Source organism: Scyliorhinus torazame, chromosome 10 (assembly GCF_047496885.1).
Source record: "Scyliorhinus torazame isolate Kashiwa2021f chromosome 10, sScyTor2.1, whole genome shotgun sequence".
NCBI lineage: Eukaryota > Metazoa > Chordata > Chondrichthyes > Carcharhiniformes > Scyliorhinidae > Scyliorhinus > Scyliorhinus torazame.
The window spans coordinates 20,187,796-20,204,733 of NC_092716.1; the positions used below are offsets into that span (position 1 = coordinate 20,187,796).

Below are 16,938 nucleotides of genomic sequence, written 5' to 3' on the forward strand. Positions count from 1 at the left end.
AGCTGAAGACAGTTGGGCCTAGGACACTACCCTGAGGAATGTCAGAAGTGATACTCAGCGTGAGGTGATTGGCCTCCAACAACACCTGTGCTAGGTATGACTCCAAAAAGTGGAATTTTTCCCCTGGATACCCACTGACTTTAATTTTACCCGGGTTCCTTGATACTACACTTGATTGAATGCTGCCTTTAAGGGCAGTTACGCCCACCTCATTTCAGGAATTCAGCCATTCTGTCTACATTTGGATTAAGGCTGTGATAAGGTCAGGAGCCGAGTAGCGCTGGCAAAGCCAAACTGAGCATTTGTGAGCAGGTTATTGTTGACTAAGTGCTGCTTAATAGCACTGTCAATAAAACCTTCCAATTAGGTGGATTGGCCATGATAAATTGCCCTTAGTGTCCAAAATTGCCCTTAGTGTTGGGTGGGGTTACTGGGGTATGGGGATAGGGTGGAGGTGTTGACCTTGGGTAGGCTGCTCTTTCCAAGAGCCGGTGCAGACTCGCTGGGCCGAATGGCCTCCTTCTGCACTGTAAATTCTATGAACTCTATCTATTCGTTGGTGATGATCGAGTGTAGACTGTTGGGCAGTAATTGGCTGGTTTGGATTTGTCTTGCTTTTTGTGGGCAGGACATAACTGGGCAATTTGCCACTTGCTAGGCAGATGCCACTATCGTAGCTGCACTGGAACAGCTAGGGTTGCAGTCAATTCTGGAGCACGAGATGGTGTCAACCTATTTCTGTATCCATTACATACACTGATACACTTCCCTCACACTCACCATTCACGAGTATTCTCATTCCATCCTAATGTAATATTTCTCACACTTGTAACTCTCTTCTTTCCATCCTCACATTACAGCGTGCAAAACATTGGTGGGGGTGGGGGGATGCAGAGAACCAGGGATGGTTCCTCTGACCGCTGCGGAGGAAACCAGCAGAGTGACAGATTGTGTGGCTATTGGGGATGGAGAGGTGCAAGTCTCCTAAATATCTGTAACAAAATTAGATATCACGCAATCACATGGTACACAACGTAACATTGATGTTCATGTCGGCCGTCACTGAGATGTTGACTTTGAACTCTTTCCTCATTTTGATTCGAATTCATGTCCTTCATCTCCCACAAGTAGCACGGTAGCATTGTGGATAGCACAATTGCTTCACAGCTCCAGGGTCCCAGGTTTGATTCCAGCTTGGGTCACTGTCTGTGCGGAGTCTGCACGTCCTCCCCGTGTGTGCGTGGGTTTCCTCCGGGTGCTCCGGTTTCCTCCCACAGTCCAAAGATATGCAGGTTAGGTGGATTGGCCATGGTAAATTGCCCTTAGTGTCCAAAATTGCCCTTAGTGTTGGGTGGGGTTACTGGGTTATGGGGATAGGGTGGAGGTGTTGACCTTGGGTAGGGTGCTCTTTCCAAGAGCCGGTGCAGACTCGATGGGCCGAATGGCCTCCTTCTGCACTGTAAATTTTATGATAATCTATGAAGTCTCACAAGGTTCCAATGTCAGAGGAGGTGGTGCGGTCTAAGGGAATACCATCACATGGCTTACGCGCACACATCCCATCACCAGCTCAGTTACACGCCCCTGTGGGGCCTCCAGGGTAGGGAGATAGGCTGTCACATGACGAGGTGCAAATCACGTAGGAGCAGGAGCAGGTTTTGGAGACAGGGACATCAGTGGGTGCAGAAAACTTCAAGTTCCCCTCAGCTGGGCACAGATGCTGAGCCTCAGGGACACCAACAAAGAGCAGGAGCAGCAGCAGAAAATATGTGAGGTTCCTCCAGCATTTCAAGATGCACAGCGCGTCACTGGAGAGAGATTGGAAGAGGCCGTCTCCAGCATGATTGCCATGATATCTCAGGCCTTTTGAGCTGATAACCACCTCCATGGAAAGGGTGGCCACCAACATGAAACATGACAAGAACAAAGTGCACGCTGGCCTTCATCAGTGGCCTGTTAGCCCAGTCAGTCAGTTTAAATAGAAATAGCTTTGTATTGATCATTCAGCACCATACTGAAGTGCAGAAAAGTACTCTCCAACTCTGGGCTAAAAAAGTAAATGTGGGTGGATCATGGAGAATGGGCACATGGAATTGGACAAGGCTCCAATCCGCACCTCCTGACTTCAGTCAGAGCAGCTGATTCCTGTCCCAATGGTTGAGTCAGCAGGTTGGGCGTGGAGGGGGCACAATAATTTGTGAAGACTCACAGATTCCAAAACCCAGGGGTTGTCAGCACAAGCATCTAAAAATCACCATTAACACAGTAAAACATCCTAAGGCACTTCACCCAAGCACAGTTAAGAGGCCAGAATTGGGGGAGTAGAGAGTGCCAAGATCTCAGAGGATCATTGGGCCGGAGGAGGTTACAGAGATAGGCGTAGAGTAGACAGCACCCTTCTATATACACGGTAAAGTAAGTACAGTTGTGGGCTGGTTTAGCTCAGTTGGCTGGACAGCTGGTTTGTGATGCAGAGCGAGGCCAGCGGAGCGGGTTCAATTCCTGTACCGGCTGAGGTTTTCATGATGGCCCCACCTTCTCAATCTTGCCCCTCGTCTGAGGTGTGGTGATCCTCAGGTTAAATCATCACCAGGCAGCTCTTCCCCTCAAAGGGGAAAGCAGGCTTTGGTCATCTGGGACTATGGCGACTTTATTTACGTTTTGCACAGCATACAATGGGCGAACAGTTACCCATGTGCTCCCCATGAGACGCGAGTGTCAGCTTCTGGACAACTATATGCTGTAAACTAGACAAATTGTATACCAGCATAGCAGAGGGGCCAATGTTTTGAGAGTATTAGAAGCTGTGTTGGTGATGGAAGGCCTAGTATTGGTGTGTCTGTCATCACATTTAGGTACAGTAACCATATAAATGGTGCAAGTCTTCTGTACAAACAGTATTCAGCTTCTAGCATAGATAAGCACATCGGTGTCAGCTTTTATGCAGTATGAAATGCATTATTTTGATGTGAAAATGGCAGATTTATTTTTCTGTAGTTATTAACGCTCAAAAGCCATCTCTCATCTACCTCAGCTCAGACTGTCAGAGCCAGATGTCTGCAAGCCCTGTTCATGCATCTGATCCCGCATTACTCATTAAGCGCCAGCGAGAAATGGACAAAGTACTTCACTCCACAAATACAATGCTCTGCATTCCAGAATAAAAACAATGCACTACTGCATTGAAGCAGGGAGGATATAAAAATGGTCTGAACAGAGCCTTTAGGGCAGGCACGATGGTTTCTCTGCATCCTGATGCTGTTTTAGCATCAAAGAGAGTACAGAGCACTGCAGATTTAAGCACTGATCACTGAACTGCCAGTTTAGCACGTTCAACATTTGGGTTACAAAAAAGTTAAAGCCAAGTTTTGGAAGAGCAGATGTCTCTTTTTCTGGATGTGCAACTTATTTATAGCCATTGGTTCAAAAGGAAAACCACTTTGAAAAGTCAACAACAACTTATTTTTATATCTCCTAGTAAAACCGTCCATAGAGCTTCCATGATTCAGAGCATTGCTAATCGTTCTTTTCATTTCTGAATTAGCACACAGGATAAAAGTGTGACACTTGCAGAAAAGTGTACCCTATAGACAAAACATAGAATTTATTATGAATTATTCCTTTCTCTGGGTGCAATGAGAACTTTTGATAATAATAACCAAGAGGTTTTAATGTGTGTTACTTTTTAAGATACTTTTATATTGGTTTTCTTTTTTCGATTGGATTCCAGAAAACCACAAACATCTGGTCATGATGGAAAATGGTTGTTCTTTGGACTCAAGGTACAGTGTGGTTCCCCTGGGGTCAATGTTAGGACAACTGGAAACAAATGTGTTATGAATGCAATCTTTTAGAAGGTGGTTATGTTTCGGACTGTCTCTTTTAATTTAAGGTAAAACAAAATGCCCTGGAAAAGGGGGATGACGTGAAGGTAACCTGTGGTAACTTGCTCCTTTATGGGGGTGAGTTCCCGGAGGATCAGGTAACCCGATAGGCTAATTGATCTGGAGCGCACGAACCCTGGGGGGCTGAGCGTGGGCGTCCCAGTTAGTTGAGAATTTGGTGTCTTGGAACATGGTAAACTTTATCTTCATCTCCATCTCTGCATATAGTTATTTAGTTGAATAAAGTGTTATTCGTTAATCAACTTGGTGGTCTCCCGTCTGCCAGATACCATGGGAACAGGGGGCCCAAGGTCAAGATTACTGAAACCCTAAGTGCCATTTTTTACACATGACCACAGAGAGCGGAATTTGGTGGCGAAGGGGAATTTAATCAGGCGGGAATGTGGCGGGTGGAGACCCCATTGCCTTCCCACCTCTGCCCTGATTAAGTCCATGGTGGGACAGACAGTGGGCTGCCTTCCCTTCCTGCCACCAATTGACGCCAACTTAAGGTCTTCAACCCACAGCAGGGTCTCATCATGCAAAACCCCTGATAAATAACCCTGTTGGTGTTGCGACCGGGACTTCCAGCAGTCTCCTTGTTCAAAAGTATTCTGGAACCCAGCATCAGGAAAGGGAAGCCTTGCTGAGAGCAACCCTGTTCCCCTGCTGCCAACCCCATGATCCATTCTTCCTGCCATCACTCACCCTGCCAGGCTCCAGTGGCCCTGCTGTGCAATGAGGAGCTGCCAGCCTCCGATCGGCGAACATTTCTTGGTGAGCAGGAATGCCTCCGGGATCATTAATCCTGGGGAAGGGCTGCCGCAGCCCAGTTAATTCGGTAGGCCTTCCTGAAAAAAGGCAATGTAGGGCTCTCACTCATTCTCCAGTCAATGGGTGAGATCCCCATTGCCTCCATTAAACATGTTGTCAACTGTTCTTGCTTTGTAAGAAGTCTAACAACAGCAGATTAAAGTCCAACAGGTTTGTTTTGAATCACTAGCTCTCGGAGCGAAGTCCTTCATCAGGTGAAGGATCTGCTTTGGACAGTCTACAGATAGTCTGGGCAAAGTAAAACCCTGGACACAGACAGAAAGGGAGAGACAGTCCTGGAGAGAGACAGACAGACAGAAGCAGCAGTTGCTACACCAGCAGGGAGGAAAAGGCTGATTTTCTTTGTTAACAATAGACAGAATGCTGGTGGGAAGGTATTTTCTGGCTGAAGACGCAGAACCTGTGGAAATTTAAGAATACTGGAATATTTGTCCTGGTGCGACCAGGGGAAGGAATCATTGGAATGAACCATGCTGCTAGAGGTTGGTTTGTAATTTCCCGGACAATTAAGGGAAAGGACCTTTGATGGTCACTGAACATTACAACTCAGTGAAATTGGGAGAGGTGAACACATTGAAAGCTGGGAGTAACTTTGGACTGTTTCCTATTAAGATTGCAGAGAGCATGCGGTAAAGAATAAATGCGTCATTAGGTTTTTGAGTGTGTTAAAATTTCAATAAGAAATATATTTTCTGTAGTTTAGACTTGATGTGGAGATGCCAGCATTGGACTGGGGTGGGCACAATAAGAAGTCTTAAAACACCAGGTTAAAGTCCAACAGGTTTGTTTGGAATCACTAGCTTTCGGAGTGCAGCTCCTTCATCAGGTGAGTGAAGAGGTGGGTTCCACAAACATATATATAGACAAAGTCAATGATGCAAGATGATACTTTGAATGCGAGTTTCTGCAGGTAATTAGGTCTTTACAGGTCCAGACGGTGCAACTGAAGAGAGGGATAATCACAGGTTAAAGAGGTGTGCATTGTCTCAAGCCAGGACAGTTGGTAGGATTTCGCAAGCCCAGGCCAGGTGGTGGGGGGTGAATATAGGGTAACATGAATCCAAGGTCCCTGTTGAGGCCGTACTCATGCGTGCGGAACTTGGCTATCAGTTTCTGCTCGGCAATTCTGCGTTGTCGCGCGTCCTGAAGACCGCCTTGGAGAACCCTTACCCGAACATCAGAGGCTGCATTGCCCTTGACTGCTGAAGTGTTCCCCAACTGGAAGGGAACATTCCCTTCCAGTTGGGGAAACCTGTTCGACTTTAACCTGGTGTTGTAAGACTTCTTACTGTAGTTTAGACTAGAATTAATTACAGACTAAATAAAGTTTAGTTTAAGTTGATTGATTTATTTGTTCCAGTAAAAGTCTTCAAACTTGAAATCTCATTGTGTGATTCCTTTAAGCTGTCACTGGGAGTTCAAATTTATTTTGAAAGTTATCAGTGTCAAAAGGGATCGCAACAATATGATTTGTGTGGACAAGCTTTGACAAAGAGCCATTCAGACTCGAAACGTTAACTCCCTTTTCTCTCCACAGATGCTGTCAGACCGGCTGAGGTTATCCAGTATTTTCTGTTTTTGGTGCACCTAACAAGCACGTCTTTCGGGACTTGTGGGAGGAAGCCTGAGCACCCGGAGGAAACCTTCACAGACACGGGGAGAACGTGCAGTCTCTGCACACACAGTGACCTAAGCCGGGAATCAAACCCAGGACCCTGGCGCTGTGAAGCAACAGTGCTAACCACTGTGCTACTGTGCCGCTCTAACAAACTTAAGTGCGTGACACCTCTACTACTTTTTCTCTTTGTGGGAACAAGAAGTCCATAACATAACACTTACATACATAACTGTAGCAGCTGATTGTCTCTACATTTGGCCATCTAAGTGGTTCCAGACTTAAAATGCTGGAGCACTAATCACATTCATAGTTTGCAAACAAAAACCAGACCCGGGAAGGGGGGCGGGGGGGGGGTTGCAGTTATTGGAATGCATAATAATAAGACATCACAACACCTCCATAAAATGACATGTAGATTGCCCTGCTTACACTAACTTGTGAGATGAGACAACAATTTATTCTCATCTAGTAATTATCCAATAATTGATTCTTGCTGATTGTAGTTCAATAACAGAATGTGTAATCATGGTGCAGAACTCCTTCGAATACCATTGTTGACATGCTTTTAAGTAGGAATTAGGCACATTATGCATCAATAGATTTTCATAACTTGCAGTTTAGGGATATAGCACACTCCATCAAAGATTACAGTAAAATGTTGAGCACGGGGTGTTTGTTCGCTGTAACCTGTTTTGGTACATGTTTGTAATAAAATACGTTTTTAAAAAAATGTTGGGCACAACCATTCCAAATGTGAGACATGTCTTTTTGACAACTTGCAACTTTTACATTTTCTTCTGAAATATACGTTGTTAATGACATTACAGCTGACGTAATGCTCAATGAAGTAGTGTTAGGGAATAGAGAGCTTTCTCCATTGAGCACAAGGTGCCTTGTACAGTCTGGTCAGGTATGGTTTTGTTAGGGCAGCACGGTGGCTCAGTGGTTGCATTGCTGCCTCACGGCGCCGAGGTCCCAGGTTCGATCCCGGCCCTGGGTCACTGTCCATGTGAAGTTTGCACATTCTCCCCGTGTTTGCGTGGGTTTCGCCCCCACAACCCAAAGATGTGCAGATTAGGTGGATTGGCCACACTAAATTGCCCCTTAATTGGAAAAATGAATTGGGTACTCTAAATTTTTTTTATAAAGGTATGGTTTTGTTCACTGGAACAACAGTCATCTAACCGGAGGATAGATCTGCTCCTGCACTTGTTTGGACAGTTTTGTAGTCTCCGTGTCAAGTTGCCTCTCATCTTGCTGGGAGAGATTGGTGACTTCTTTTTGTTACCATGGATTGACAAAGCTAACTTCATCAAGACGCTCACGGTCAAGAATAAGAAAAAAGTTTATCCAGACCCAAAGCTGTTATTAAATAGGTTTAGCCACTTCTGGTTCAAGATTATTCAAAGGCTGGATGAAAGTGTAATTACTTGAGTTTTGGCACAATTCTGCTGACCATGAAGGAACCATAAGGACGGAGATGTAACCCATTATTCAACTGCAGTCCTTACATTTTTCCAGAACCGAACTAAGCCATAAATCCCAAGATATCCTTGGCTTGAATTTAAGAATATCCTGAGATGCTGATCGGAGTAGAATAGTATCAGAAGCACGATCAACATTACGGGGGTTATTGCTGACCAGAAACTGAACAAGACCAGCCACATAAATACTGTGGCTACAAGAGCCAGTCAGAGGCTGGGAATTCTGCAATGAGTAACTCGCCTCCTGACTCTCCAAAGCCTGTCCACCATCTGCAAGGTACAAGTCAGAAGTGTGATGGAATGCTCTTGACTGAGCTAGATTAGTGCAGCTCCAACAACACTCAAGAAGTTCACCCCATCCACCACTGACACACAGTGGCAGCAGTGAGTTCCATCAACAAGGTGCACTGCAACAAATCACCGAGACTCCTTTGACAGAACCTTCCAAGCCTATGGCCTCTCCCACCTAGGATAAGGGCAGTAGATGCTTGGAAAAACCAGTACCTGAAAGTTCCCCTCAGCCACACACCGACATGACTTGGAACCATATCGCCATTCCTTCTCTGTCACTGGATCAAGAGCCTGGGATTTCCTTCCTAACAGCACGGTTGGCATACCTGCACCGCATGGGTTGCAGCAGTTCACCGCTACCTTCATAAGGGCAATTAAGGATGGGCAATAAATGTTGACCTACCCAGCAAACGTCGACATCTGTGCATGATAAATTTCAAAAAGTACAATTGCTCTCATTGCCCTGAGCTGGGGAGGGGCATGTCAGTGACTTCTGTTGGAAAGTGTGCATGCATGGATTTGGCTGCGCAATGAGCACAGGATTTGTCTTGGCTGTGATACCCATCAAATGTGATCTGCCTGTCCAGACTCGACATCTTGACTCACATGTGAAAACAGTCACCTGTGTGAGGTAATGGAAGGTGTCCAGACTCCATAGAACTGCGTATATTGGAGCGGTCAGGAGGAAAAATACAGTAGAGCACAATCAGCGTAGTTAGGATAGGCAGTCCTGCTTGAGTTAGCCTAACAAGAAAACTTTAAGAAAAAAGGGTGGATGTCAACGATATTGCTCCATATGTACACAGTATTAGAAAGCATTTCCAGCGCAGAAATAGACTATTCAACCCAACAAGTTTAAGACAGTGTTTCAGTTTCATACCCCCCTTCTTCATCTAACACCACCAACAGGTTCCTCTGTTCCATTCTTGCCTCACGTGCTTAGCTAGTTACCCTTTAAATGCATCTCTGCTGTTCGCTTCAACTACTCCTTGCGAGAGTAGGATCCACATTCCAATCAAGCTCTGGATAAAGAAGATCCCCCTGATTCACCGACTGGATTTATAAGTGATTATATTTAAGGCCCCCAGTACAGGTCTCGCCTGCAAGCAGAAACATCTTGGGCTGGGTTCTTTGTTGCGGGTCCACTCACTACTGCTGCTAGCGAGGAGAACTTGGCTGCGCCATTCTCTTGTGGCGGGATTCTCTGCTCCTGCCGCTGTCACTGGGAGTTCCCATTGAAACCACCCACGCCGCCGGGATCAGAACATCCCGCTGCCAGCGAAAGGCTGGAGAATTCCAGTCTTGTCCATGTCAACCCTCTCAAAACAATTCATAATCTTAAAGCCTGTAACAGATCACCCCCTCAGCCTTCTCTTTTCCAGGCTGCACAATCTTTCTCTCTTTGTTTTATAAATTTAAACTGCCCAATTCTTTTGTTTCCAATTGAGGGGCAATTTAGCCTGGCCAATCCACCTACCCGGCACATCTTTGGGTCATGGCCCACGCAGACACAGGTTCAATCTTTCTCGGTAGTTAAGGCCTCTTTGGTATCACTCTCAGTAAATCTTGATTTTTGCACATTGCCCTGCCTCTCTGAGATACCCTCAATTACAACTCGAGAGAGATGATTGGTAATACAAAGGCTTTAATTAGCAGAGAACCAGTCAGCTACCGAGAAGTGTGCTCATTGCACACTGCCCACTGGACATTACCTTATATAAGGCTCCCTGGGGGGTGGAGCTGGAGGCGGAGTCCCCCAGGGTTCCAAACCCGGTCTTAAAGGGATCATTACATTAAAGGTGCAGTAACCATTCATCACACTCTCTCATGAAATGGAGACCAGAAAGCCTTGAGTTGCTATGCTACTGGGATATGAACGGTGACTTTAGGAAACAGAAAAAGGCTGGAGAAAACAAGGTGGTGACTCGAACAGCAGATGAACGAGAGATCGAACTCTAATAATGGACACCACCTGTGCTGTGCCAACAAGAGGAAAGCGTGGCTGACGGAAGGGATTTAACCTGTGATCTCATGCTGCTTATCCACAATTCCCTGGTGCAGCACAGACACACACCCGTTATTACTTGTTTCTAACCTTTTTCAGTGTCATCCAGCAGTTTATCTGTTTATAATCTTTATTCAGGATGGCTCAATCCCCGATTTGGGTGCAGCCCCGAACAGACGGCGGAATGTGGCGACGAGGGGCTTTTCACAGTAATTTCATTTGAAGCCTACTTGTGACAATAAGCGATTTTCATTTTTTTCATTTCAATCTATTTGAAAACAGCTAGTTTATAACGTCTCATCATTTAAAGGTCTTTTTATGGTATTTTTATGATATACAACATTTTCACCAGCAACAAAGTGTAAATGTCCCGAATCCAACTGCACAAAGATAGTAAAATGAGTAATTGCCAGTAATAGCAATTGATTTTACAGTAAGTTTTGAGAAGCTAGACTGCAAAATTATGGGGCAATATTGCTTCTTAGACCGACTGATCTTAAGTAAATTGTTTCTTTTTAGTAGTATCATATTTTATGTCAACTACAGTTGGATCTTTTCAAGTGAATAGCTTGTTAGCTTGAGGATGTTATTCACTTATAAGCCGCACAAACAGGGGACACAAGGAAATCTTTCCACTGCTGAGGTTTCCTGGGTGCTAATTTCCCGAAATTGGTGAGGGAGGACAAATGCTCTATTAGAAAGAGAGGAAAATTATATGCAAGAGCAACATACAATTGGCTATTTAACTTGGACTAACCAGTGGACATCTGGGGCGGCACAGTGGAACATCTTGTTAGCACTGCTGTGTAACAGCGCCGAGGACCCGGGTTCGATCCCGGCCCTGGGTCACTGTCTGTGTGGAGTTTGCACATTCTCCCCGTGTCTGGGTGGGTCGCACCCCGACAACCCAAAGATGTACGGGGTAGGTGTATTGGTCACGCTAAATTGCCCCTTAGTTGGAAAAAAGTGAATTGGGTTCTTCAAACTTATGAAAAGAAACAGTAGATCTTAAAAGCAGCACAGGTCAAAGGCCAAGAACAGACCTTTCCGAGGTACAGAGTAATGCACAGCATTGGTCAGTATCAAGAGAGGGTTTGTCTTGAATAACAAAATGGTTGACTTTTAGTACTTTTTTTTTGGCGAAAAAGGGCAACATCTTCCAAACAATAAAAAATATATACTTCATGGGATGTGGGCATTGCTGGCTAGACCAGCATTTTTATTACCCATCCCTAATTGCCCTTGAGAAGATGGTGGTGACTCGCCTTCTTGAACCATTGCAGTCCCTGTGGCGTAGGTATGTCCAAAGAGCTGTTAGAGAGGTGTTCCAGGGTTTTGACCCTATTTTGAAATATAAACCACAAAATGTGTAATTAGATTCACAGAGTGCCTTAAAAAGCCACTGTATTACATTGTGGGGAACAATTCTCATCAGGTGAAACCTGGAACACAAATGATCAGTTCAAGGGAAAGCTAAAATTTATTAATTTAAAATATAGTCTCATTTTGATTGAATTAGTCTACCTTCCCTCATTTCTCAATTGACTGTATTCTATCTGGAACTAAAGCCTATTCACCCATCACAACACCCACTCATGGTCTTGATGACCAAGGATGGTGAGTTCATAATGCAGTCAAAAAGGTTGATTATTAATCTTCAAATCCTTCCAACACCCTCCAATGACATGCGGTAAGAGCAGGAGAGGTTCCTGGTCAGCCTCGCGATGGAAAGAACGTTGGATCCTCTATCATCGCTATCCATAACTCCAGACCACAACATAGGTTTCCGGTGTTCGGGCGGGAAAGTGGAGCTGAGTCCACAAAAGATCAGCCATGATCTCATTGAATGGCGGAGCAGGCTCGAAGGGCCAGATGGCCTACTCCTGACCCCAGTTCTTATGTATTTGTGCCAGTAAATGTGGATGTGTCCACCATTACTCAGACTCCCTGATTGAACTGGAACACATCACCATCACCTTTCACCTCACACAGGACACCCCAAAGTATTTTACGAGCAATCAAGTTCTCGTGAAGTGTAGTCATCAGAGCTGGTGGCAGATGAATCTGCTGGGTTGGACAGACTCAGGCTCCTTACATCTCATGGGCCTGAAGGAAACCACATGTGATTAAAGTTTATAAGTATACAGCAAGTTCACACAAACAGCTACAGGGCAATGGCCAGGAAATGGGAGATAATTGTATCGTATTGAAGTTACTGATCCCAAAACAACCTTACTCTGAAGCATCTTGAGATTACCCGGAGCAGTGGGTCACACCAAGGAGTAATCTGTGGTAAAACAAATGGGACCAAATACATTGGGCGGGATTCTCCTTCGGCTGGAGCCGGAGATTGGGCAGAGAATCGGTCTTGATGCCGTGGCGGGCGCTGGTTTAATGCCAAACCATAATTCTCCGGTGCCTCGACTGCAGCGCCAATGCGTTCCACTCCGCACGCACAGTAAACGTACGGCGTTGGCATATCATTAGCGGGTCTGACCCAGTATTTTCCGATTGTCTGCCTCCACTGGGGCAGATTCCCGATGGCGAGGTTCACTTATAGAACAGTACAGCACAGAACAGGCCCTTTGGCCCTCGATGTTGTGCCGAGCTTTGTCCGAAACCAAGATCAAGCTATCCCACGCCCAGGTCATTCTGGTGTGCTCCATGTGCCTATCCAATAACCGCTTGAAAGTTCCTAAAGTGTCCGACTCCATTATCACAGCAGGCAGTCCATTCCACACCCTAACCACTCTCTGAGTGAAGAACCTACCTCGGACATCCCTCCTATATCTCCCATCCCAAACCTTATAGTTATGCCCCCTTGTAACAGTTGTTCTTTTAAAAATCGTGGAACATGCGCCGTGGCTGCTGAGGGGGAGAGAGAGGGTACAGAAAGTGTCAAACATCTCTATAGTGTGCTGACAGCTGTGCCGCTGGACGGGGAGGCGTCTGCCATGGCTGGGGGGCGGAGCCAGGCAGTGGGCAGTCGGGTCGGGGTGGACGAGCATGGAACACCATTGCCGCAACCTGCAAGGCAGCCATGCAGCCGCGCACATCACTGACTGCCCAACGGTGAACATAGCACCACGGGTCGTATGGGTGTCTCCCCAAGCCACCCACTCTCCCCTTCTCTGATCCCAGCCGACCCATCAATGGGATGGGTGTGCTCTGAAGGCAGAAAGGCAGGTTAATAGGTTGGTGAAAAAGGCATATTGGACACTCGCCTTTATCAATTGGGATATGGATTACAAAAGCAGGGAGGTCATGATGGAGCTGTATAGAACTTTGGTGAGGTCCAGCTGGAGTACTGTGTGCAATTCTGGCTACCACATTATAAGAAAGATGTAATTGCACTGGAGAGGGTGCAGAGAAGATTCATCAGAATGTTGCCTAGGATGGAACATTTAAGTTATAAAGAGATGTTGGATAGGTTTCGGTTGTTTTCTCTGGAGCAGAGAAGACTGAGGGATGACCTGATCGAGGTGTACAAGATTATGAGGGGCATGGACAGGGTGGATAGCGAGCAGCTGTTCCCCTGAGTTGAAAGTCATCTACGAGGGGACACAAGTTCAAAGTGAAGGGTGGGAGGTTTTGGGGGGATTTGAGGAAAAGGTTTTTACCCAGATAGTGGTGACGGTCTGGAATGCACTGCCTGTCGGGGAGGCTTGCCTCACATCTTTTAAAAAGTATCTGGATGAGTACGAGGCATGCAATGACGTTCAAGGCTATGGGCCAAATGGGATTAGGTGGGCAGGTCAGGGCCTTTCATGCGCCAGTGTAGACTCGATGGGCCGAAGGACCACTTATGCACAGTAGTAGTATTCTGTGATTCTGTGCCATCTTGTTGGCTGGGATGATGTGTGTGGGGAGTGAAGTTTGTATGTGCGGCTGCAGCTTGTCAGCCTCCTCAGTGTCAATTGTGAATCCGGCACCGTTTCTCATTGGAATCGATTGTGTTCCACGTGGTGCTGGTGTTAGCCTCTCAACGGTCACTGAATTGGCCCAGGTGCGACGCCAGTTTTGCTGACGTAGAATTCCACGAATCCTGCCCCGCCGTCAACACATAGTCTCAGGGACGAAGAATTCCGCCAATTATCTTTGCATTTCCCTACCTCTTATATGCTCCAATAATGCATTACAACTATTTTTCTGCCTATGTTTCTCATCACTCCACTGCTAAGCACCTTCACAGGCATTTGTCAAGAGTGCTGTGCAAACTGCTGCCAGTAGGCAGATCAGAGTGGCCCTGCCTATCTGATCCTTTGGATTATCTTCCACATGAGAATATGCCAGTCCACATCAGGGTTCCCTCCATTAAGAAGGCAGTGGCGGAGATTGGAACACTTTGCATGGTGACTCCACATCTAACGCTCCATAACAAAAGTGTACGGAGCCACTGAAGCTCAATGAATTTTTTCATACAAATTGCAGTCAATTCTTCCGGTTCAGAATTTTTTTCACAGACGCCACAGTTCTCCATTAAACCCGAATGATACTTTGCTTAACTGCATTCACATAGGCCAAAAAGGCAACAGCACAAGAACAGGGGTGTGTGTGTGGGGGGGGTAATTTTCTATTTAAGTCATAGAATCTTTCTCAACTTTATCCATTTCCTCATTTATCAGGCATTCACTGAAATGAGACTGACTGTGGAGGAAACTCCAGGCACAAGAACTAATACAAAATCCTTTTGCTGGTTTTGACTCCTCCACAACAACACTGCATTCTTTCTCTTCATAAAGACATCAAGAGTATTTTGGCAAAAGCTAAAGTGTGTGGGAAAGAGACAGGGAGATGAGGGCAGCACCTTGTGACAGACAGTAATTCAATACGCATTGCCACAAACAAAAAGTTCTTGCATCAGAAGGTGTTCTCAGATTAATTCTTTGCATCAATTATTGACAGAGAATTTAATTTAAAGGCACCAAGTCAGTAACCTATGGATACTGCTTTAAATAATTTATAATTGCCGCATGGGTATAATCATATTGTTATTGATTAAATACCAGTGACTCACACCAGTAAAGCATACCTGATGGTACATCAATCCTGTGTTACCACCTTTCAAGTAATTTCATATGAATCAGCATGTTCCAGAGTTCTGATCTCAAAGAGGGCAGGCTTTTTGTTTAAAACGTCAGTGATACTACAACAAGAAACTTCATTTTAAAAAGATGATTCATTAGGCAATAAAATATTCATGGCTGACAGAGTGAAGGATCACCGTGGAATTTTATTCTAATGCACTTGTCCCCTTTGTCAAATACAATATGGGATGTCATGTAACCAAAATTTTATTTAGTAACTGTTGGCCGAGACAAAGTTTCTAAAGTAAATGAAAATAGCACATTACTGATTAAATTAATTTCAAAATGCAACATATCTCCTACATTTTACCACAGCATGGGATTCAAAACTGCATCTATTACTGGCTGATTTACTCCAAAATTGCACTGTGTGTGGGGGGAAAGAACACAGCACGCCATTGTGTTTGCAGTAGTTATTTTTCAATGTTATCACATCAGTGGCTAAAGGAATAACGACACATTTACAAAATTACAAAGCCTTCAAAATCTCATTTCTAAATCCAGCACTGTGACTGTAATCTAATAGATATTGTATAGTTTACTGCATCAAGCGAGCAAACTGCACTCATCCCCCAGTACAAATGGCTTAACAATGGAGAAATGAATAGAGGCTTATCTCTTAACAGAACACTTGTTCTGATCTCCTCCTGCTATATATAATTTTAGTCAGCTAACCCTGTTCCAGACACCCACACAGATTTAAGATAAGGAAAGGGGGAAAAAAAATCACTAAGTAAATTTCTAGAAGATGATTGTTATAAATTCCTATAATGTAATATTTATCATTGGGTTTTTAATCATTAAAATAGTGGTAGATTTTAAGGGTCAAAGCCGTTTTTATGAGAGTAGCTATTCATTATTAACACTCCATACTGAACATTAATATTAAATTCAGAATACTTTGTTAAAGTACTTATATTAAAAAAAATCCTACAAATAAGGCTGAAACGGATGACAAATAGCCTCGATGTCCCAATTACCTTTGAAAAAATTATTTTAGAGAATGATTGCAAGTGAACGTTGTGTGGTAATAACAGAGTGATAAAGGCACAGTATCGACTGGCCGTACTATTGATTTCCCGGTCACAGTGTGCCTTGCGGGATGGTGTGCCAACCATTTCCTTATCAACAGGAGATGGCAAAAGACTTGTACTCACATGCGGCCTTTCACAATCTCAGGATTAAAGCCAATTAAGTACATTCATTTAAAGTGCTGTCAAGGCATGGGAACACTGGTGGCGCTGTGGGTAGCGTCCCCACCTCTGGGCTAGAAGTTCGGGGTTCATGTCCCACTTTAGGACCTGCTGCCCACGGGAGGTTGATTATCGGCCTGTCAATCCCTCCAATACGTCTGATAGCAGGCGGTAAAGAACGGGAGCATTTCCTGGTCAGCCAAAGTGCGGACGACAGCGGCAACCCACTGCAGAACTTTGAAAGCGTAAGCATGGATAAATCCAATGGAAGTCCGCAGTCACCAATGCTTTATTAGGGTATGGTACCTGAAGGAGAAGTCACGGCGATCTAATTGAAATGAAACAGAGTCCTGTGTTGAGTGCGTTTAGCTGGGTGTTTCCCTTCGCTCGCAGTGCCGAGAAAGACCACGTTGTCTAATGGGACTCTGCTTTATTTTGGGGCCTCAGCAGGGAACACCCCACTGAGTCCGCACTTAGTCTCATTTCCTACACTGAGGAGCTCCGCTATTCAGTGCAGGAAGAGATCAGGGCGCCACTTTTAC

At 45.1% G+C, this 16,938-nt stretch overlaps 1 protein-coding gene and 2 long non-coding RNA genes across 4 annotated transcripts in view; 1 reads left to right on the forward strand and 2 right to left on the reverse strand.

The window, feature by feature from the left end:
- The window catches only part of wwox (WW domain containing oxidoreductase), a 1,140,899-nt gene that overhangs the window by 299,715 nt on the left and 824,246 nt on the right, over window positions 1–16,938 (reverse strand). The window lies entirely within an intron of this gene.
- LOC140430384 (uncharacterized) overlaps window positions 1–16,938 on the forward strand; it is a 119,575-nt gene that overhangs the window by 55,873 nt on the left and 46,764 nt on the right. The window lies entirely within an intron of this gene.
- Window positions 10,444–16,556, reverse strand: LOC140384803 (uncharacterized). Its single transcript, XR_011933140.1, has 3 exons — window positions 16,361–16,556; window positions 15,149–15,262; window positions 10,444–11,457 (listed from the first exon to the last, which is right to left on the reverse strand). It is a non-coding gene; the product is annotated as an uncharacterized lncRNA (long non-coding RNA).